This window comes from Rattus norvegicus, chromosome 18, assembly GCF_021556685.1.
Source record: "Rattus norvegicus strain SHRSP/BbbUtx chromosome 18, alternate assembly SHRSP_T2T, whole genome shotgun sequence".
Lineage (NCBI taxonomy): Eukaryota > Metazoa > Chordata > Mammalia > Rodentia > Muridae > Rattus > Rattus norvegicus.
Window position 1 is genome coordinate 43,122,246 of NC_141551.1, and position 22,798 is coordinate 43,145,043.

General features: G+C 38.6%; 1 pseudogene; it reads left to right on the forward strand.

The window, feature by feature from the left end:
• The first annotated feature begins 9,814 nt into the window (after nucleotides 1–9,814).
• Dctn5-ps2 (dynactin subunit 5, pseudogene 2) lies at nucleotides 9,815–10,372 on the forward strand (annotated as a pseudogene).
• The last annotated feature ends 12,426 nt before the right edge of the window (nucleotides 10,373–22,798 follow it).

The following is a 22,798-nucleotide window of genomic DNA, read 5'->3' on the forward strand; positions in this document are numbered from 1 at the left end:
ATTGCACTATGAGTACAACTGATTATCGTTAAGAATAATTTTACTTTTGTTGATAGTTTTGCATACATACATAATGCACACTGATTACTCTCGTCCTTCCTCTTTCATTTTCCTACTTCTATGGTTTACCCATCCACCTTCCCTTCAAATCTCTTTCTCCTATTCCTCATCTTTTTCTTTTTCTTTTTTTTTTTCTTTTTGTGACCTAGTGAGTTCAATCCAGATTGTCTGTGTTACTATGAGTTTGGAACTATCCAGAGGTTAGGCTAGGGTACTTAGCATTAAGCATGTAACTGAAGACAATAACTCTTCATTTCCTGGAATCTATCAGTAGCTAAAAATACAGAAGTAACCAGTAGTATCTTATGAGTATTCTTGCCTACCTATGATTGTAGACAGTGTCAATCTAGTCTTGAGTGCTGGCCTACTGCAGGTAACTGTAGTATTTGTTGTGAGTTCATGATTTCAATGTCATTTGTCCTGAGTCTAAAGCAGTACTTCTTAAACTGTGGGTTTCAACTTCAGGAGTTTTTCAGGAGTTTCATACCTGATATCCTGCATATCAGATATTTGCATTAGACTTCATAACAGTACCAAAATTGCAGTTACAATGTAGCAATAAGATGATTTTATGTATGGGGTAAAGACAACCCGAGGAACTGTATTAAAAGGGTTGCAGCATTAGGAAAGTTGAGAATCACTGATTTGGAGGATGACATATCAGGATTCACTCTGTCTTTGACTTTCAAATGCTTCCTGTTCCCTTTTCCACAGTGTTCGCTGAGCGTTAGATGGGGTGATGTAAATATGGTATTTAGGGCTGCACCCTCAGCCATCACTTACTCTTGTTACCATTTCATCATGAGTCTCTGTAGTAACTGCTCTTCACTGAATAGAGAAGGTTCCCTGACTAAAGATGGTGATGTTTTTTTGTTCTATGAATATAACATATTTAGATATTTAGAATGCAGTTTGATGCTGTGTCTAGTTAGTTAATAACATTAGTGAATTCTTTCCTTGGACCTAAAACCACACCAGTTGTGAGTTTTTATCCTGGGTTACAGTTCCAGGCCTGGGTTCCCTCCAATGAAGCAGGCCTCAAGTTCATTCAGAAGGCAGTTGGCTCCTCCCATATTTTTTCTTTTGTTAATGCTGGCCCCTGCCTATTACTTATCTCCAGTTTGCAGTTAAAATACAAGTAAGACGGAAGGTTTGATCAAACAGCACTCAAGAAACAAACTCTTTGGATTTTTATCCACTGAGGATACAGCATTCCTTTAACTTGCCATAACTATCAACTGCATACGTATGGTACATTTTCATCACACATGCATGAACTGGCAGATGATTTTAGCTCTTTTAGTTTCAGTTGATTTTAGCTCTGGGCTCATGAATTAAGCCGCATGGACTTTGTTATCATGGACTTGATGTGCATCTATAGAGGCTGAAACTCAACAGGGAGCCAAAATATTTTAAAAAGAAGACAGACTTTAATGAGTTCTTTTGAGGAATGGAGGAAGGCCTTTAACCAGGAACTGTTAGTATTTAGTTTTTCATATTTTTGTGTTTCTTCGGATCTAGTAGAAAATTTTACTTTAGCAGAGTTAAAATAGAAATAAATGTCTTTAAATCTAATAATGACTTTAGAAAAATCAATACTTTTCATCTCTTGGTAATTTATTTTTCCTTTCCTTCATCATTTAGTTTTTGGATAAAAGAAGTTACTGCATAGTAATATATTTAAAAATGTTTCTCAGTATTAATGAACAGTCATACTTTAAGTGAATCTGGGCAGGATTTGCAGGTGTGCATTTTGGCTGCCTATTTCTTTAAGTGTAGTGAAAGAAAATACTTTGTAAGCCGAGGTTGTGTGTCCTATGAGCAGGTGCAGATGGGAATGGGGTGACAGGATGGCAGTTCTCTTCCATAATACATGTCCTCTGTGGAGTACTTGTTCCTCCACAACAAGGGATTTTGTCGGATTACAAAGCAATAGAAAGGAAAGGAATTTGTACAATAATCAACAGGAAAATGAAAGATACATGTGTTAGAGAAATTTCACTTCTTCCCAGGGTTACTTTTTCTCTCTAGATGTCAAGATGGGTCTCATTCTCAGTGATGTTTGAAAATTAAGATAGAGCAAAGTTGCCTGTTCTTAAACACAAAAGATGATTTTGTGGCTTACCATTTCCATTTGCTAGAATTTAGCACACTGTACTGTTCATGGAGTTTTTTTGAATTTTTAAGAATTATGGCAATCCGTGGGGTTTGAAAATTGACTAGTATTCTCTGTGTACTTTCACATTCTCAAAAAAGGAAGAGAAATGGGAAAGGAGAAAGATAACATTTGAAATGAAAATACATAAAATACCCAATAAAAAGAATTTAAAAAGAAAAAAGAAAGAGAAATGCTGTGTTACCAGTGAATCAGCAGTAGTCTTCTAATAACAATGAGATATTGTGACAAGGTAGGACATATTAAGAGACTAGCAACAGAAGGGAATTCAAACCCCTAACTCTTAGATATAGTTCTTGGAGCAATGCCTTCTATGAAATTATAATGCTATTTACAACTGCATGGATATATTATTTTACAAGCTAAAAAGAAAGTTAATATCAGATAGTATAGTTTTCATCTTCAATGTCCCTCAAGATCATGCATTGGTCTCTAACGTGGAGTTGTTACAAAGTCCTGGAACCTTAGGGAAATCTGACCTAGGTGGAGATGGTTAGCTTTTTGAAGGATGCTATTCTCAGAGGATTCTCAGATTCGATCCAAATTGCACAATTCATTGTCATACCACATTTCTGAGCATGAGATTCTGCCTTGCAATGGGCCCTGCTGGTGGTAAACTGAAGCCTCAATACTGTGAAGTTAAATAATTGTGGCTTTTGTTGTTTGTTTTATTTTAACTCAAGGAAATCAGGGTTTACTTTGGCTAGAATTTGTTGGTGGGAAAGGCAGAAGAGCAATGAAGCTGCTGGCACATCCCCTCCACAGTCAGGAAGTAGACAGAGATGAATAATCTTTCTTCTTCAAGTTGATTTTTCAGAGGCATTGTTTTGTATGGTGATGGAAAGCAGGTTAAGACAGCTTGGAATCTGAACCTACATGGATTTTGAACACACATAAAGCTCATCTCACAAAGATAACTAGATGAATAAGGAACCAATTTGAAATTATTCAAAGTAAAATAGTATTATTGCTAAAGATGGTGATGGATTTTAACAAACCATAAATTCCACATTGTGATGGTTCATATTGGCAGCTCAATTCATGAGAACACAAATTACCCATTAGATAAATCTCTGCCCTCACCAATAAGGGATTACCTAACTAGATTAGGTTAGTCTATGAGCATGGCTGTGAAGAAACTTCTTGAAATGGGAAGACCCTATCCTAAATATTGGTGTTACCACACCATGGGCTTGGTCCTCAGTTAAAAAAAGAGTAAACTACCAGAGCACAAGCATTCATTGCCATGTTTCCTGACTGAAGACACAATTTGACCACCTTTTCTTCCACTCCTTCCACTGGGCCTCTTTTACTCTGACAGGATGATCTCCTCAGACTCTAAGCTAAAGTAGAAATCTTTCCCAACCCCTTAAATCACTTCTTGTCAGGTAATTGCTCACCATGACTGAATTAATAAGGAAACTTGGTACTGAAAAAGTATGACTGTTGCTGCAAGAAATCTGACTGTTAGGAGGTGGAGACTTTGAAAGCATTTGTGTAAAGAATGTGGAAGGGCCTGCAGCTGTTAGATAAAAAACCCCAGAGAGCTTTTTTAATCTCCCAACATAATATTTCTATTCATCATTTGGAAATTTCATATGGTGCACCCTGGTCACACTCACTTCCCATTTCTTCCAGGCCTATGGTTCCTGCCCCCTGCTCCCACAATAATAATAAAAAATCTCACTAAGTCCAATTTCTGTTGCCCATATATTCATTAGAACATGGTCAAACTTTCAATAGCCAGCCCTTTAAAGAAAATAGAATCCTTCCCTGCTCTCTATCCCCGAGCTCCATCAGAAGCCATCAACCATGAAGAGCTATACTTCAGCAACTTTATCACGTGTCTTAAGGACTCTTGTCGATAGCTTCAGGTTGGACTCTTTCTTTTTTTGCAGTATGGGCGGGTGTCATAGATTCCTTTGATGTCTCTAATTCTCAGGTATGACTCAGCAATTATCAATATTACTGCAAAATGAGCATTGTTATCTGTGGCAACTGGCAGCAGCATGAATCGTGGACTCCACATAGTTTTTGGTAGTAGCACTGATTGTGGACATCAACATGCCACAAGGCTTTATAGACATCAGCATGGCCTCCAGTAGCAGCCTGGACCATGAACACCAACAGGGCCTTCAGCTTTTGGTGACAAAACAGACCCACGGACCATAGAAGTTTTTGGAGAAAGCTTAATTCAGAAAATGAACTGTTCTTTATCTCAGATGTGTTGCTCACAGTCAGGTATAATCATGTGTGGACTCACACAATGTCACTCCAGGCTGGTGTTCCAGGCCACTGCACACCTTTCTGCTTTCATGCTTACAGTTGGGCTGTTGGGCTGTTTTCTGACCCCCAAATTTTCCTCCCCCTAGCAGGTCTAGTACTGGCACTGGCCTAGCAGGTGGTAACATGCAGACCCAGTGTAGCCTTAGTATCCAGGTGGCCTGAGAATCAGGCCTACTTAGCATTGTCTGCCATGGTCATACTCCTATACCTGCCACATCTCTACTTCCATTTCTTTCTGCCATATACCACTTTGTTCTGCCATGTTTTTTCCTGATTCTGTGAAAACACTTATTAACAGCATCTTCCCCTAAAATCTGACTTCTTGCTGTTGTTTTTCCCGAGATACTTAAAGGCTCTGCTGGTTTATACTCAGCTTTGGTGTCTCCTGTGAGTCTTTCAGAGTTCTTGGAGTGACCAAAGTACTCCTCCAAACCCCCACCAGACTCACACCACCACCAACAACAACAAAGGATGCTAGTGGCCATCACCATCTGGAATCTCTCCCAAAAGCAGAGCTCAATGGATCACTTTGGTAGGGTCTTACAAAAAATTGTTGAGGGTGTTGAATACACTGGTGGCTCGGCTAATGGATTTCAGAGAGGAGGGCTCTACCATTCATGTGATGTTCTGTCAAGGTGTGGTTGCATTCTACCCATATTCTTTTTTTTTTCTTTTTCTTTTTTTCTCCATCTTTATTAACTTGAGTATTTCTTATTTATATTTGGATTGTTATTTCCTTTCCAGGTTTCTGGGGCCAACATCCCCCTAACCCCTCCACCTCCCCTTCTCTATGGGTGTTCCCTTCCCTATCCTACCCCCATTACCATCCTCCCCACAACAATCATGTTCATTGGGGGTCCAGCCTTGGCAGGACCAAGGGCTTCCCCTTCAACTGGTGCTCTTACAAGGCTATTCATTGCTACCTATGAGGTTGGAGTGCAGGGTCAGCCCACGTATAGTCTTTGGGTAGTGGCTTAGTCCCTAAAAGCGCTGGTTGGTTGTCATTGTTGTTCATATGGGGTCTCAAGCCCCTTCAAGCTCTTTCAGTCCTTTCTCTGATTCCTTCAATGGGAGTCCCGTTCTCAGTTCAATGGTTTGCTGCTGGCATTCACCTATGTATTTGCTGTATTCTGGCTGTGTCTCTCAGGAGAGATCTACATCCGATTCCTGTCTGCCTGCACTTCTTTGCTTCATCCATCTTATCTAGTTTGGTGGCTGTATATGTATGGGCCACATGTGGGGCAGGTTCTGAATGGCATTCTACCCATATTCTAAGAACCTGAACAAGGATGTATTTAACAGTATGATCTAATTTATTTGGGTGGTAGGAAATTTCAAGACAGATTAGCATTCAGACTGTGGCATGGGTGCTTCTTACCTCTCTTTTTCAGATCTGTTGTTAAAAAAAAGAGTTGAAAGAAAATATAAAAATATGAAGCTTGGAAAGGAAGACTATGCATATGTTTAATATTCAACCAAGACCAGTGATGAAAAAGAGTCTCTCATTGTCGAAGAAACAATGTTGTTGTTCTGTCTTAACAAAGGTACACTGACAGGATAATCCACACTTCTAAGGCTCTGACATGAGAAAAAGCCAATTTATTTGAAAGGAGAGACTGTAATAGGAGTATAGATGGATGTATATGCTTCTTTAAGACAAATGCTCAAGAAAGCTGTGATCCGAGGAATATAAGGAATGTAAGGAATAGCTCAGTCCTTGATAGTAACATCCAAGTGGAAATAATTTAGGAAGTGTGGAAATCTCACAATTATAAGATTGTGGAGTGTTGTTCCATGCATTTAGAGAAAGTGGCTGAGACTGTAATGGGTCGCAGGTTTGATACTCCTTCAAGGGGATTCTGAGAGGTTGCTTTGTAAAGGTATCAAGGTGAAGCCCAGGTTGTAGTGGGAACTGCAGGATATTGGTGATATCAGGATAATAGAATAGCCAGTGAACTATTATTCTTCAAGGATAGAGTAGAATTAGTCCAAGAAAGTGACCATGCACAATAAAGTTAGGAAAGCTAGGGAGTGGGCCTATTCCAATTCCTCCAGAGTCTGAATGATTCTGGTATGACTCCCAGATGAACACAGAGCTGTAGGATTTGGTGTTTGCCCTGCTGGACTCAGTATTGCTTTATCATCCTTACTACAGCACAATTCTTCTGTTCTGGAATAGGAATGCTTACCTTGAGCTGCAGCATGTTAAATATGTGTAATTAGTGGTAAGTTTTACAAGGGCTCACAGTTAAATGTGTATCTTGATTTGAAGAAGAGATGTTGCTTTTTGAGAACTATTAGAACTTTTAAAGACTATGGGGACTTTGAAATTGGGTTGAATGTACTTCTAATTATGATATTGTTTTGGGTGAACAAAAGAAGTAAATCTATGGCTTAAATTTTATGTTTGGGTGTCAGATCAATGGAGATGAACTTGGTGGTCATACTGCCAGCTTGACAAGATCTTGGATCTTCATGACGCAAGACTCTGAGCACCTATGAAGGATAATGTAGATTAGGTTAGCCTCTGGGTTTATCTGAGAAGTCTTTCCAAGATAAGGTTAATTGAAATGGGAAGACTTGGTCTCCCCTGACTACTGCCATGCTTTCTTCATCATAATGGATGGGGCTCCCTGGGGCCATGAACCAGAACAAACCCTTCTTCCTTTAGATATGTTTTTGTTAGGAATTTGGTTAAGGCCATGAAAAGAGTCATTAATAGTCATATGTTTCTATCAGTTTGTCTTTTAAAACAGAAATGGTCTTGTGTTTCAAAATTACATTTCAGTTGGCTCTTCCCACTAATGAGTCAGGGATGTGCTTGTGGTATAATTGGTACTACAGACTTCCGTTTAGACTGGCCGGGTCAAAGACGGAAGACTTTGAATGTATCAAATGGTGTACATTTGCTTATCATGACGTATGTTAGAAGACTTTGAAGTAGTTCTCCTTCCTGTCGTACTCAGTTGTCATATCTAAATGTCATTCAGAAGTCAGACATTGCCAATATTTTATGTCTACATTCATAATCATTTATTTGTCTCTTAGCATCCATTGTCAACCCTGTCATTTTATAAATATGTGGAGATATTTTTGCTTCTAATCTTAAAACAAATGTGATACCAAATAAGTGATATTTAAATTATTTTAAAATTTGTTATATGAGTGGTCGATAGGAAAGTAAAACCTAAAATGTTTACTTCACTTAAAATTCCTTATTTGACTATGGAGCAGAGCTATGAAGGAGGAGATGAGATGTGGTCTTATTGTTTCTCTTTTATCTTCTTTCCCATTCTCCTGTTCTTAAGGACAGTGTAAGAACAAAGGACAAAGGAAATTCTTGCCACTTGTTAACATCTTGGTCCAACCCTTGGTGCAGTTTTGATAGCTTGACAGGAACCTAGAGGAAACCAATTTGTTTAGATGCACATCCACATTACAGTGCCATCCATCTTTGACATCCATAGCAGGTCTCAGAGCTGTACAATGAGTGCTGGCTAGACTTCATCAGATAAAAAGGAGTTGATTTTGCTCTGGGTAGAAGAGCTAGTGTTCAATTCTCATGCATTGGACTACTCATGTTGACAAATAGGCTACAAGCTCAGTGTGCCTTATACCAAAACAGTCTTAGAATTGAGAAGGCAGGGTGAGCTTGAAGGGCTAGGCTACACAGTACACTGTTCATGGATTCAAAGGGCTGAGCAGTCTCCTGCCCCATCTTCCCCCTTCAAGAGCCATGTCAAGAAATAAAGAGATAGAAGGATGATTTGCCTGTAGACTTCCCCCATTTTCTGCACAATACTATCCTCTAATTTATCCCAAAGATGGTCTTCCATTTTCACTAACCCCATGCAATAGTTCTTCTCTGTGGGGCATTAGTGAGAAAGGAGTTATGGTTTTCACTTGATACTCTAATTTCAGACATTTATATGCTTGGTTGACTGAGCCTGGAGTGGAGCACCACCAACTCTCTATGTATTATTATAGAATCATTTTTTAAATTTTGAGATGAATCATAGTTTAGAAGTATTTATCTGTTCTTACCCTTTTTATTCTTCTAATCACGTGCAAATATTCTAGCAGATTTGATAATAAAACAGATGACTAGACATCAGCCTCACAAAACCCTATAATTTACTCATATTCCATGTTTACCTATCTACAGTCTTACAGAGTACCTAGGCATATTTATGCAATGTTTGAGTTTAACATAATTTCTTCCAGAACATGTTCTGCTATAACAGCTGTCTGTGACAGCAGCCTCAAAAATTAGTTAGATTTCTTTTTAGCCTCAGAGTTTTATACTTGACTTAATTTACATGGCTGCCTATGAGTTTATGGAATACTCAATTATTGTTCACAGCTAATGTATAATACTGCATATATCTTATGTGATATTGGGAATCAATTTCTATTTAAATTTGCTTCAAAATTGCATTTAATACTATATGTAAGTCTTTGGTGATGAAGGGAAAGAAGGATGCTGGAACCAAGTAAGTAGGGCCAGAGAAAATAATTTAAACTTTTCCTTATATCTGAAATTATGTACAGCAGTATGATGTAATCAGATAATTATACAAACTGAACCCGCTCCCCATTTTTTTGCAAAAATATTCACTCAAGTTGAAGCCTTGAAATTGGTGACAAAATGAGTTTTTTATCCATCCTTGTGTGTTACTGAGGCTGGCTGCAACTGCATCCCATTTACTCTCCACTTTTAATCTCTATGTTTCTTTTTGTAGTTGAAACTAATCTTACCCAGTGTGTTATGTTATGTTACTTCCAAAACGCAATTCTGAGTACTTTCTAATTAATAGGGAATTGGAGCCATTTTTATTGAATTAACAAGGTTTTCAAGACCTTGCTTTTTAATTTGGCACTCTTTTTTGTCCTCTGCAATTCCTACCAGAACTTAGTGATCTTAGTGTTTGGGCCCAATGTGCGTGGAGTGATGAGTGAAAGCAAAAGATTCCATTCAAAAGACCTAATTCTATAATTGGAGAAAGCAAGATGTTGATAAAATTGAGTAAATGTAATATTCTACCAGCAGTATGAAATAAGCTAATTTGCAGAAGTGTTACAAGGCTGAAGTGTACACCGTGTGGTGTTCGAATTAGCAAGTAGAGCTGGCAAAGAAAGGGAATCACCTTGAGGGTTAGTACTCTGCCGCTCAGAGGAATAGGTAAGTTGGAACCACCCTGGTATCAGTAAATTATTACAATGTTTTATATCATCTGTTCAATCTGACAGTTCATTTGTTCTTATTAAAGGAAGGTTTGACTGACTGACAGAATCCTGAAGTTCAGAGAAAACGAGGCAGCCATGGAGTTGGGTGAACTGCTGTACAAGTCCGAGTACAGTGAGACGGCATCTGGGAACAATGTTAGTCGCCAGTCTGTTTTGTGTAGAAGCCAGGACGTTGTTCTCAACGGCATGACCATTATAATGAATGACTGTATATACAAGGAGACCTGGTAAATGTAGGAGTTGGATGTCACTGTGTTGTAAAAAACCATAGTGTCATAAGGCCATCATTCAAAAAATTCAGCAACGGTGTTGCATTCTTTTCTCTGCATATTGGGGATCATGCCTTTATTGAGGAAGATTGTGGGGTCAATGCTACCCAGATTGGCTCTTATGTTTGTGTTGGGAAGGGCCATGTGATTGGGCGCTGGTGTGCCTTGAAAGACTGCTGCAACATTCTTGACAAATTATTACCTCCAGAAACTGTGATTCCCTCCATTCACTGTCTTCTCCAGCTGTCCAGGACTTTTCTGAGGAAAGCTCCCAGAGTGTACACAGGAACTGATGATCAATATCACCAAAAGCTACTGCCAGAAGTTTCTATAAAGTCTAATGCCTCTTCATCATATCTTTAATTCTTCTGAACTCTAAGATGAACATGGAAATATAGAGAAGTAGGCGACTACAAGAGCTGTCATGGTTCTCACAACCTCTGCTCTCCATTTTGCTGGTTGGATCTTTGGTTTTGTTTGTTTGTTTGTTTGTTTTTAAATAAGAATTTTTCAATCTTTCATGGCTCTGAGCTGTTGTGTTAAAAATTTAAATGGAACCCTTATTATCAGTTCCTGTGAGCCATATCTGCTAGCTCCGGCTGCTACTCCCGGTGGCTGCCTTTTATCCGTGTGGTCCCCTAGGTGGTAGTTACCATGCCTGGCACAGACAGACAGACAGACAGACAGACAGACAGACAGACACAAACACACACACACATCTCATTCTGTGGGCCCTGTTCATTCTCACTCCGAGGGGACAACAGAACCAGATCCGGACGCTCCAACTGCCTCTCAGCCATTTCTTTCACACACTCTACCCTTTAGCCTGTTAAAATCAAAGTTCCAGAAACTTGTAACTTAGCAGTTAGATTTACATGTTAAATTCTCAATCCACAATTCATACCCACAATAAATTCACTGCCAATTGATATAGATATAAACCACCCACCTAGACAAAATTAAATCAATTGAGTTCACCTAAATCTGAACCAACCTTCTTCATAGACTCCATCTTGATCCCCCTTTTTCCTCCTCTCTCCGACCTTACAAAAACTTTATCCCTGCCCCACTCTCTACTGTCCAATCATGTATTGCCTTGACATCAACCTACACTGAGCATTTAAGAATTTAAGAATTTAAGAATTTAAGAAGGTTGGAGAGATTGCTCAGTGATTAAACATGCTGGTTGCTCTTCCAGAGGACCCGGGTTCAAGTTCTAGCGCCCACATGGCCCTACAACTATCTGTAACTCCAGTTCCAGAAGATGTGATGGGTTTTGACTTCCATGGTCACCAGACATACATGTAGTAAAGACAAATATGCAGCCAAAATATCCCTTCACATGAAATAATGACCTGTTTAAAAAAGAATTTTAATAAGAACATCTGTAAGAATAGTCTTTACATACTGGGTTTATACCTAATCTGTCAACAGCCATCATACCATTGTCTGAGGCAGACAGAAAGGTCTGTTGCTGACAGTCCAGTCCTGTGGTCCTGCAGATGGCTCTAACCTGCCTGGCTTTGGCCTACAGAGCAGTGGTACCCTCCCAACATGGCTTCACAGGGCCCCAGTACTGCTCACAACCCTGTCCTATCCCACTACACACTGTCCACACAGGTGACACTCCATATTCACTGCTAATATGGGACCAATAGCCACAATTTCTCATACCCTGGGGAAAGTATAACTTCAGAGTCCTAACTTTGGTGGTTAGAACATGAAGAAAAGAGACAGGCTGTGGTGACTTTTACCCATCATCCTAGTGCCTGGGAGGTGGAGGCAGGAGAAGTAAGACCTACATTGTGAGCCCCACTTGCCAGGTTGTGCCACATGAGACCCTGCTTCAGAAAAACAAAAATAAAGTTAGTAAAAGAAAACGATGTGGGGCAGGTGGTATCTTTTGTTGTTTCAGGGTGGCTTTAGTTGTCCTAAAGTAGTTAATAAAATCAAAACAAAAACAACAAAAAGATAGAAGAAATATCTCTTGGAAATCTGTGACTGGATGTTTTTGGTGACTTCCCTTTGGTCACTCTGTAGCCAGTAGCCATTATCTAAGACATTTTTTAACTCTTTACTGGCTTCTAGTGTTAGACTTGAGTTTGTCCTGTTTCTTTCTCTTTAAAAAATTAATTTATTTTATTTATGAGTACACTGTTGCTCTCTTCAGATACACCAGAAGAGGTCATCAGATTCCATTACAGATGGTTGTGAGCCACCATGTGGTTGCTGGGAATTGAACTGAGGACCTGAGAAGAGCAGGTGCTCTTAATGACTGGGCCATCTCTCCAGCCCATGTTTGTCCTGTTTCATTTGCCGCTAATAACACATTTTAATGTCTTCTCACAGTGTACATCTTTCAGCACACTTTAAAGAAGGATGCATAGCAGATAACATTCCTGAGCCCAGTTGTATCTGATGCTCTTCACGTTGCTTCTTCACTCTCACATCGACTGATGCTTTGGCTGCATATGAGCTGTACGTAATTAATTTTCTCCCCAGAACTTTGATACTTTACAATTAATATCAAGAGAGCAGAATGACAGATAACATTATTAAGCCTCAGCTTTGAACTTTGGTTTCTTCGTAAGTAGCCATTTACCCCTCCTATTTCTTGGCAATATTTTAAGCCCTTTTTTTCTGATTGGAATTCCAAAATTACAAAATTTAGATGGCATGAATTTCAATGAATTCAAGCATCTAGCCCTTTAAAGATTAATATTTTGACTTTACAATTTTAAATTAATGTTATGATGTCTTTATTTGTGTATTCTTGTAGTTTCAGAACTTTTTATTAGATTGCCTGATTAACAGATAATTGTGATCCTGTGCAATTCATCTTTAGTGTCTCTTATATCTTTGTTTTCTACTTCCATTTCATGTTTCCCATCTAGGAACGTATTTGAAACTGTATACTTTCACTTACTGTTTTAGCAATCTTATAATTCTCATCAAAGACTGCTACCATTTGATTTTGAGTATCAGTACCTGCTTATATATGTCTTAAAACTGTAAGGAGAAAAAGGCAGTGCAAGGCAAACACAATTAAGCAAGAAGCTGTATTTGTCACCCATATCTTCATGCCTTTTTTCCTCTGAATGTGAGCTGACTCCACTAGATAACCTTTCTTGACTTGTTTACTCCACTACCTAGCATACCATTGTGTGGGTGGTCTATTATACCATCGAGTTGTCAATCTATTCTGAAGGCATGCACACTGATTTTCATTTTTCACTCTATAAACAATGCAAAGCACATTCAATTCCAGAAACAGAACTGTCAGGCTAAAAATCCAAACCAACCAAACAAACAAGCAAACAACAACAGTTTCAGGACTAGAGATGTAGCTCAGTAGACAGCTTACTTAGCATGCTGGAACACTGGAGTTATGTTCCCACCACTACATAAAACTAGATGTGGTAGTGCACACTCGAAACCCCATATTATAGAAACAGAGGCAGGAGAATCAGGTGTTCAAGGTCATCTTCTGTTTTAAGGCTAGACATGAGACATTGTGTTTAAATAAACGAGTAAACAAACAAACAAAAAAAAACAAAAAAACATGGAGAGATGGATTGTTATATAAGTGCACTTACTGCTCTGCCAGAGGACCTGGGTTTGGTTCCAAATAACCACGACTGCATATATCTTCAGCCTCAGAGGATTCTGCAGGTACCTACACACACACACACACACACACACACACACACACACACACACACACACACACACTAAAAATAGTTTTCAAAAAATACTTGTAAGGCTAGAGAGATGACTCAGTGGTTAATAGTACTGGCTACTCTTCCACAGGTCCTGAGTTCAATTCCTAGCTACCACATGGTGCCTCAAAACAATCTCTAATGGAATCTGATGTACTTTTTTGGCATGTAGATGCATGTGCAGATGGAGCACTCATATACATAAAATAAATAAATCTTAACAAAAGAAATATACTTTTATTCTAATGTTTTTAGACAATGTAAAGTGATCTCTAAGAGTTACATTGGTATATAGTATATATTATTGCTTCGAATGACATTCTCTGCAATGGTCTATGCTACCTACTACTGTGTTCTTTGATGACATCTACTGTTTAGATTCCTTGCAATCATGTGACTTCTAGCAATTTCATTCTATTTGATCTGTTCTTGAGTGAGAGTAAATAAAAAGTTTTCAAACTATCAACTGGATTAGGGACTTTTCTTTTATTATTATTGTTTTTAAATTTATTCTTCCCTGTGAGTGAAATACCTGTCATATGCCCTGCAGTGGTTTGCATTGTCTCCTGAGAACTTCAGGAGCTATCAACAGGATGATGCTAGAAGATGGGAACTTGAGATGATTAGCCCCTAATGGCTTCTTCTTGTTAATGGAATTAAGTCCTCATACAAGAGGCTTCATGCACAATTAAATAAGTGTTCCCTTCAGCCTTCTGTTATTCGAGAGCAAAATGTTCTTGCAAGATAATTGAATCTGCCAGTGTCTTGCTTTTGGAGTTCCTAGCATCCTGAACTGTATGAAATAGATTTATTTTTTATGAATTTCCTAGTATCAGCTTCTATTAAATATCCATATAAAACCAAGACACTACTTTTACCCACTTTATTTTCCTAGTGTTTTATATTTACTTTTTTCTTACTGTTTTAGGACCTATTTATATAGCACAGAAATTCTGTGGTTCCTTTGCATTGCCCTCTTCTAGATCATAGCATGCTGATATAATGCTTGAAGCATTTTTCAACCTAGGGTTTCCATTTTTTCTTGAATGCTTCAATCTTGTCTGTCATGGCTTCTCTATTGTATATTCTTTTCTTTTATTACCTTTTTTTTACATTACAGTTGTTGCCCACTCCTGGTCCACACTCCATAGTTTCTCATTCCATTACTCCTCCCTGTCACCAAGAGGATGTATCTCCCCAACCTCTGCCAGGTCTCCCCACTCCGTGGGGCCTCAAGTCTCTCAAGGGTTAGGCACATGTTTTTCCACTGATGCCAGACCAGGCAGTCCTCTGTTGTATATGTGTTAGGCACCTTTGGACAAGCTTGTTCATGCTGTCTGGTTGGTGGCTTAGTGTCTGAAAGATCTCAGGGGTCTAGGTTAGTTGAGACTGCTGGTCTTCCTATGGGGTCACCTTCCTCTATTGTGTATTCTTAAAAATATCATCTCTACTTTAAAGCACAGCTCTACCACTGCTACATTCATGAAATTAACCTTCTTTATTTTTTAAGTTTATTGATTGTATGCATGAATTTTTGCCTGTGGGTACGCATGTGTACCACCTGCATGCCTCATGTATAAGAAAGTCAGAAGATGGTATCAGATCTCCTGGAATTGTGGTTCAAGAGGGTATGTGCTCCTATGTAGATATTTAGAATCAAACAAGAGTCGTCTAGCAAATGCTTGTAACTGCTGACCCATCTCCAGCCTACACAAAACTTCTTGATAACTATGATACTCTCAAGGTTTAAGACTGAACAGCCAATTGAATTTTTCTTAAGACTGTGTTATTTCAAATGAGAAGGAAATAATCAATTTGGCTTTAAATTTGCTTTCAATGAAATTCCCTATAAGATTTTTAAATATACATTTTTATACCTATCCTATAAACATAGAGGGATTCATTAATGTGCTTATCAGTGACTCAAGAAGCAACTGATTATTAATATGTACTGTGAAGCCTACTTCTTCAAGATTATGTATCTGAGAATCTTATAGAACTACAAAACACAAAGAGCTACAGAAAGCCATAGCTTAGCCTCTTGACCGGAGACAGGTTTCTTGAGTAGCTCTACTTCATGCCTCTATTAACGAAGTCAAGAATAGAAAGATTTCAATGCCAATCTCTTAAGTGTGAGTTACCTGTTCAGCAGTGTGCTAAGCTCTGTATGTACTGCTTCTGTGTTAAAGCTTATATCAGGTCTTTTAATAAGTTCTATTCTCTTACAGGCAAGTTTAAAAGGGAAGCTTTAGGGTATCATATGATCTTTTAGCAGCACACCTACTCAGTGCCTGCCACACTGAGGACAGATGTTGGGTCTTCTTGATTTCACAGCCCTGTGCACATATTGCCTACTTCATGTGACCTCTGGTGTTTGTCACCCTGGCTATAAATCCTCAATATGGGGGTTCAAAAACAAAGCAGCCAGAGTTAAGTCTTTCCATTATAATTAACTCTACTTTATGTTTCAAAGTTTTTAAGATTAAAGAAATTGTTACTAGTTTGTAGGCAATTCAATTTTTTTAATCAATGAGGTTTTAAATGTAAAGTAATTAACAATTCAAGCTCCATAATTCCACCGACCAGGATTCATAATCTGCCTTTGAACTAAGCTGTTACATGACACCAGGCACATTAATTAACCTTTGCATCCTGTATATTTATCTTCTGTGAACTGAAGTTAATAATAGAAGCAGTTTTTAAGACTGTTAGGTGTGTTAAATGAAAGTTACTTTTTCAAAAACAAGGCACTTATTTATTTCCATATCCTATGTAGCTAAAAGAATGCCTATACTTAGTAACTACACATAAAGGTTTATTGAGTAGGCATAGTCAAAACTTATTGTACCATTGTTAATGTTAAATGACACACTGATAATTATATATTCTTATATAATTTTCTTAAAACACAGAATGTAATTTAAGACACAAAAATAAATAATTTTTTTCATGATACAGTCAGTCAAAATAAAATAAAGTAAAATCACCTAGGTAGGATCCTGTGGTATCTTTACTACCACAGCCTTTACTACCTAAATTTGTTATTTAAAATCTTATGGATGACTAATGATACATCACTTTTGAAACAGTTATTTTAAAGCACTTCAACTTCTTAAAATATACTATAGGCCACAGAGTTGAATGTGCTTTTAAGAGAATAACAGGATGGTGGAGCCTTTGATGACTAAATCATGATCTTATAATGATGCTTCCCATGTTTAAATTCAGATAAAGCCTTGATTATATTAGTTTCAAAGATAGAAAAACTATTTATTGCTGACCTGATGACGACCCCAATGACCCCAGGAAAGAGGTAGAACTAAGCCTCAGCGGTGTTTTAGAGTGATCCACGAGGATTCAGCCACTGGAGTATAACTAAGACTCAGTAAATTTTGTTTAAATTAATCATCATCATCATCATCATCATCATCATCATCATCATATCAGAAATGAGAATTCACAAGCATTGTCCATAGTCTTCATGTGGCAGTTCCTTTTATTTTTTTTTCATTTTTTTTTTTATTAACTTGAGTATTTCTTATATACATTTCAAGTGTTATTCCCTTTCCCGGCTTCCGGGCAAACATTCCCCTCCCCCCTCCCCTTCCTTATGGGTGTTCCCCTCCCAACCCTCCCCCCATTGCCGCCCTCCCACCATAGTCTAGTTCACTGGGGGTTCAGTCTTAGCAGGACCCAGGGCTTCCCCTTCCACTGGTGCTCTTACTAGGATATTCATTGCTACCTATGGGGTCAGAGTCCAGGGTCAGTCCATGTATAGTATTTAGGTAGTGGCTTAGTCCCTGGAAGCTCTGGTTGCTTGGCATTGTTGTACTTTTGGGGTCTCGAGCCCCTTCAAGCTCTTCCAGTTCTTTCTCTGATTCCTTCAACGGGGGACCTATTCTCAGTTCAGTGGTTTGCTGCTGGCATTCGCCTCTGTATTTGCTGTATTCTGGCTGTGTCTCTCAGGAGCGATCTACATCCGGCTCCTGTCGGTCTGCACTTCTTTGCTTCATCCATCTTGTCTAATTGGGTGGCTGTATATGTATGGGCCACATGTGGGGCAGGCTCTGAATGGGTGTTCCTTCAGTCTCTGTTTTAATCTTTGCCTCTCCCTTCCCTGCCAAGGGTATTCTTTTTCCTCATTTAAAGAAGGAGTGAAGCATTCACATTTTGATCATCCGTCTTGAGTTTCGTTTGTTCTAGGGATCTAGGGTAATTCAAGCATTTGGGCTAATAGCCACTTATCAATGAGTGCATACCATGTATGTCTTTCTGTGATGGGTTAGCTCACTCAGGATCATATTTTCCAGTTCCAACCATTTGCCTACGAATTTCATAAACTCGTTGTTTTTGATAGCTGAGTAATATTCCATTGTGTAGATGTACCACATTTTCTGTATCCATTCCTCTGTTGAAGGCATCTGGGTTCTTTCCATTTTCTGGCTATTATAAATAAGGCTGCGATGAACATAGTGGAGCACGTGTCTCTTTTATATGTTGAGGCATCTTTTGGGTATATGCCCAAGAGAGGTATAGCTGGATACTCAGGCAGTTCAATGTCCAATTTTCTGAGGAACCTCCAGACTGATTTCCAGAATGGTTTTACCAGTCTGCAATCCCACCAACAATGGAGGAGTGTTCCTCTTTCTCCACATCCTCGCCAGCATCTGCTGTCACCTGAGTTTTTGATCTTAGCCATTCTCACTGGTGTGAGGTGAAATCTCAGGGTTGTTTTGATTTGCATTTCCCTTATGACTAAAGATGTTGAACATTTCTTTAGGTGTTTCTCAGCCATTCGGCATTCCTCAGCTGTGAATTCTCTGTTTAGCTCTGAACCCCATTTTTTTTGGTTCTTTTTTTCGGAGCTGGGGACCGAACCCAGGGCCTTGCGCTTCCTAGGTAAGCGCTTGAACCCCATTTTTTAATAGGGTTATTTGTTTCCCTGCGGTCTAACTTCTTGAGTTCTTTGTATATTTTGGATATAAGGCCTCTATCTGTTGTAGGATTGGTAAAGATCTTTTCCCAATCTGTTGGTTGCCGTTTTGTCCTAACCACAGTGTCCTTTGCCTTACAGAAGCTTTGCAGTTTTATGAGATCCCATTTGTCAATTCTTGATCTTAGAGCATAAGCCATTGGTGTTTTGTTCATGAAATTTTTTCCAGTGCCCATGTGTTCCAGATGCTTCCCTAGTTTTTCTTCTATTAGTTTGAGTGTGTCTGGTTTGATGTGGAGGTCCTTGATCCACTTGGACTTAAGCTTTGTACAGGGTGATAAGGATGGATCGATCTGCATTCTACATGTTGCCCTCCAGTTGAACCAGCACCATTTGCTGAAAATGCTATCTTTTTTCCATTGGATGGTTTTGGCTCCTTTGTCAAAAATCAAGTGACCATAGGTTGTGGGTTCATTTCTGGGTCTTCAATTCTATTCCATTGTTCTATCTGTCTGTCTCTGTACCAATACCATGCAGTTTTTATCACTATTGCTCTGTAATACTGCTTGAGTTCAGGGATAGTGATTCCCCCTGAAGTGCTTTTATTGTGGAGGATAGCTTTAGCTATCCTGGGTTTTTTGTTATTCCAGATAAATTTGCAAATTGTTCTGTCTAACTCTTTGAAGAAATGGATTGGTATTATGATGGGGATTGCATTGAATCTGTAGATTGCTTTTGGTAAAATGTCCATTTTTACTAAATTAATCCTGCCAATCCATGAGCATGGGAGATCTTTCCATCTTCTGAGGTCTTCTTCAATTTCTTTCCTCAGTGTCTTGAAGTTCTTATTGTACAGATCTTTTACTTGCTTGGTTAAAGTCACACCGAGGTACTTTATATTATTTGGGTCTATTATGAAGGGTGTTGTTTCCCTAATTTCTCTCTCGGCTTGTTTCTCTTTTGTATAGAGGAAGGCAACTGATTTATTTGAGTTAATTTTATACCCAGCCACTTTGCTGAAGTTGTTTATCAGCTTTAGTAGTTCACTGGTGGAACTTTTGGGATCACTTAAATATACTATCATGTCATCTGCAAATAGTGATATTTTGACCTCTTCTTTTCCGATCTGTATCCCCTTGATCTCCTTTTGTTGTCTGATTGCTCTGGCTAGAACTTCAAGAACTATATTGAATAAGTAGGGAGAGAGTGGGCAGCCTTGTCTAGTCCCTGATTTTAGTGGGATTGCTTCAAGTTTCTCTCCATTTAGTTTAATGTTAGCAACTGGTTTGCTGTATATGGCTTTTACTATGTTTAGGTATGGGCCTTGAATTCCTATTCTTTCCAGGAATTTTATCATGAAGGGGTGTTGAATTTCGTCAAATGCTTTCTCAGCATATAATGAAATAATCATGTGGTTCTGTTCTTTCAGTTTGTTTATATAATGGATCACGTTGATGGTTTTCCGTATATTAAACCATCCCTGCATGCCTGGGATGAAGCCTACTTGATCATGGTGGATGATTGTTTTGATGTGCTCTTGAATTCGGTTTGCCAGAATTTTATTGAGTAGTTTTGCGTCGATATTCATAGGGGAAATTGGTCTGAAGTTCTCTTTCTTTGTTGTGTCTTAGTGTGGTTTAGGTATAAGAGTAATTGTGGCTTCGTAGAAGGAATTCGGTAGTGCTCCATATGTTTCAATTTTGTGGAATAGTTTGGATAATATTGGTATGAGGTCTTCTATGAAGGTTTGATAGAATTCTGCACTAAACCCATCTGGACCTGGGCTCTTTTTGGTTGGGAGACCTTTAATGACTGCTTCTATTTCCTTAGGAGTTATGGGGTTGTTTAACTGGTTTATCTGTTCCTGATTTAACTTCGATACCTGGTATCTGTCTAGGAAATTGTCCATTTCCTGAAGATTTTCAAGTTTTGTTGAATATAGGTTTTTATAGTAAGATCTGATGATTTTTTGAATTTCCCCGAATCTGTAGTTATGTCTCCCTTTTCATTTCTGATTTTGTTAATTTGGACACACTCTCTGTGTCCTCTCGTTAGTCTGGCTAAGGGTTTATCTATCTTGTTGATTTTCTCAAAGAACCAACTTTTGGTTCTGTTGATTCTTTCTATGGTCCTTTTTGTTTCTACTTGGTTGATTTCAGCTCTGAGTTTGATTATTTCCTGCCTTCTACTCCTCCTGGGTGTATTTGCTTCTTTTTGTTCTAGAGCTTTTAGGTGTGCTGTCAAGCTGCTGACATATGCTCTTTCCTGTTTCTTTCTGCAGGCACTCAGCGCTATGAGTTTTCCTCTTAGCACAGCTTTCATTGTGTCCCATAAGTTTGGGTATGTTGTATCTTCATTTTCATTAAATTCTAAAAAGTTTTTAATTTCTTTCTTTATTTCTTCCTTGACCAGGTTATCATTGAGTAGAGCATTGTTCAATTTCAACGTATATGTGGGCATTCTTCCCTTATTGTTATTGAAGACCAGTTTTAGGCCGTGGTGGTCCGATAGCACGCATGGGATTATTTCTACCTTTCTGTACCTGTTGAGGCCCGTTTTTTGACCAATTATATGGTCAATTTTGGAGAAAGTACCATGAGGAGCTGAGAAGAAGGTATATCCTTTTGCTTTAGGATAGAATGTTCTATAAATATCCGTTAAGTCCATTTGGCTCATGACTTCTCTTAGTCTGTCGACATCACTGTTTAATTTCTGTTTCCATGATCTGTCCATTGATGAGAGTGGTGTGTTGAAATCTCCCACTATTATTGTGTGAGGTGCAATGGGTGTTTTGAGCTTTAGTAAGGTTTCTTTTACGTATGTAGGTGCCCTTGTATTTGGGGCATAGATATTTAGGATTGAGAGTTCATCTTGGTGGATTTTTCCTTTGATGAATATGAAGTGTCCTTCCTTATCTTTTTTGATGACTTTTAGTTGAAAATTGATTTTATCTGATATTAGAATGGCAACTCCAGCTTGCTTCTTCCGACCATTTGCTTGGAAAGTTGTTTTCCAGCCTTTCACTCTGACATAGTGTCTGTCTTTGTGTCTGAGGTGTGTTTCCTGTAGGCAGCAGAATGCAGGGTCCTCGTTGCGTATCCAGTTTGTTAATCTATGTCTTTTTATTGGGTAGTTGAGGCCATTGATATTGAGAGATATTAAGGAATAGTGATTATTGCTTCCCGTTATATTCATATTGGGATATGAGGTTATGTTTGTGTGCTTTCATTCTCTTGTTTTGTTGCCAAGACGATTAGTTTCTTTCTTCTTCTAGGGTATAGCTTGCCTCCTTATGTTGGGCTTTACCATTTATTATCCTTTGTAGTGCTGGATTTGTAGAAAGATATTGTGTAAATTTGGTTTTGTCATGGAATATCTTGGTTTCTCCATCAATGTTAATTGAGAGTTTTGCTGGATACAGTAACCTGGGCTGGCATTTGTGTTCTCTTAGGGTCTGTATGACATCAGTCCAGGATCTTCTGGCCTTCATAGTTTCTGGCGAGAAGTCTGGTGTGATTCTGATAGGTCTCCCTTCATATGTTACTTGACCTTTTTCCCTTACTGCTTTTAATATTCTTTCTTTATTTTGTGCGTTTGGTGTTTTGACAATTATGTGAGGGGAGGTGTTTCTTTTCTGGTCCAATCTATTTGGAGTTCTGTAGGCTTCTTGTATGTCTATGGGTATCTCTTTTTTTAGGTTAGGGAAGTTTTCTTCTATGATTTTGTTGAAGATATTTACTGGTCCTTTGAGCTGGGAGTCTTCACTCTCTTCTATACCTATTATGCTTAGGTTTGATCTTCTCATTGAGTCCTGGATTTCCTGTATGTTTTGGACCAGTACCTTTTTCCGCTTTACATTATCTTTGACAGTTGAGTCAATGATTTCTATGGAATCTTCTGCTCCTGAGATTCTCTCTTCCATCTCTTGTATTCTGTTGGTGAAGCTTGTATCTACAGCTCCTTGTCTCTTCTTTTGGTTTTCTATATCCAGGGTTGTTTCCATGTGTTCTTTCTTGATTGCTTCTATTTCCATTTTTAATTCCTTCAACTGTTTGATTGTGTTTTCCTGGAATTCTTTCAGGGATTTTTGTGTCTCCTCTCTATGGGC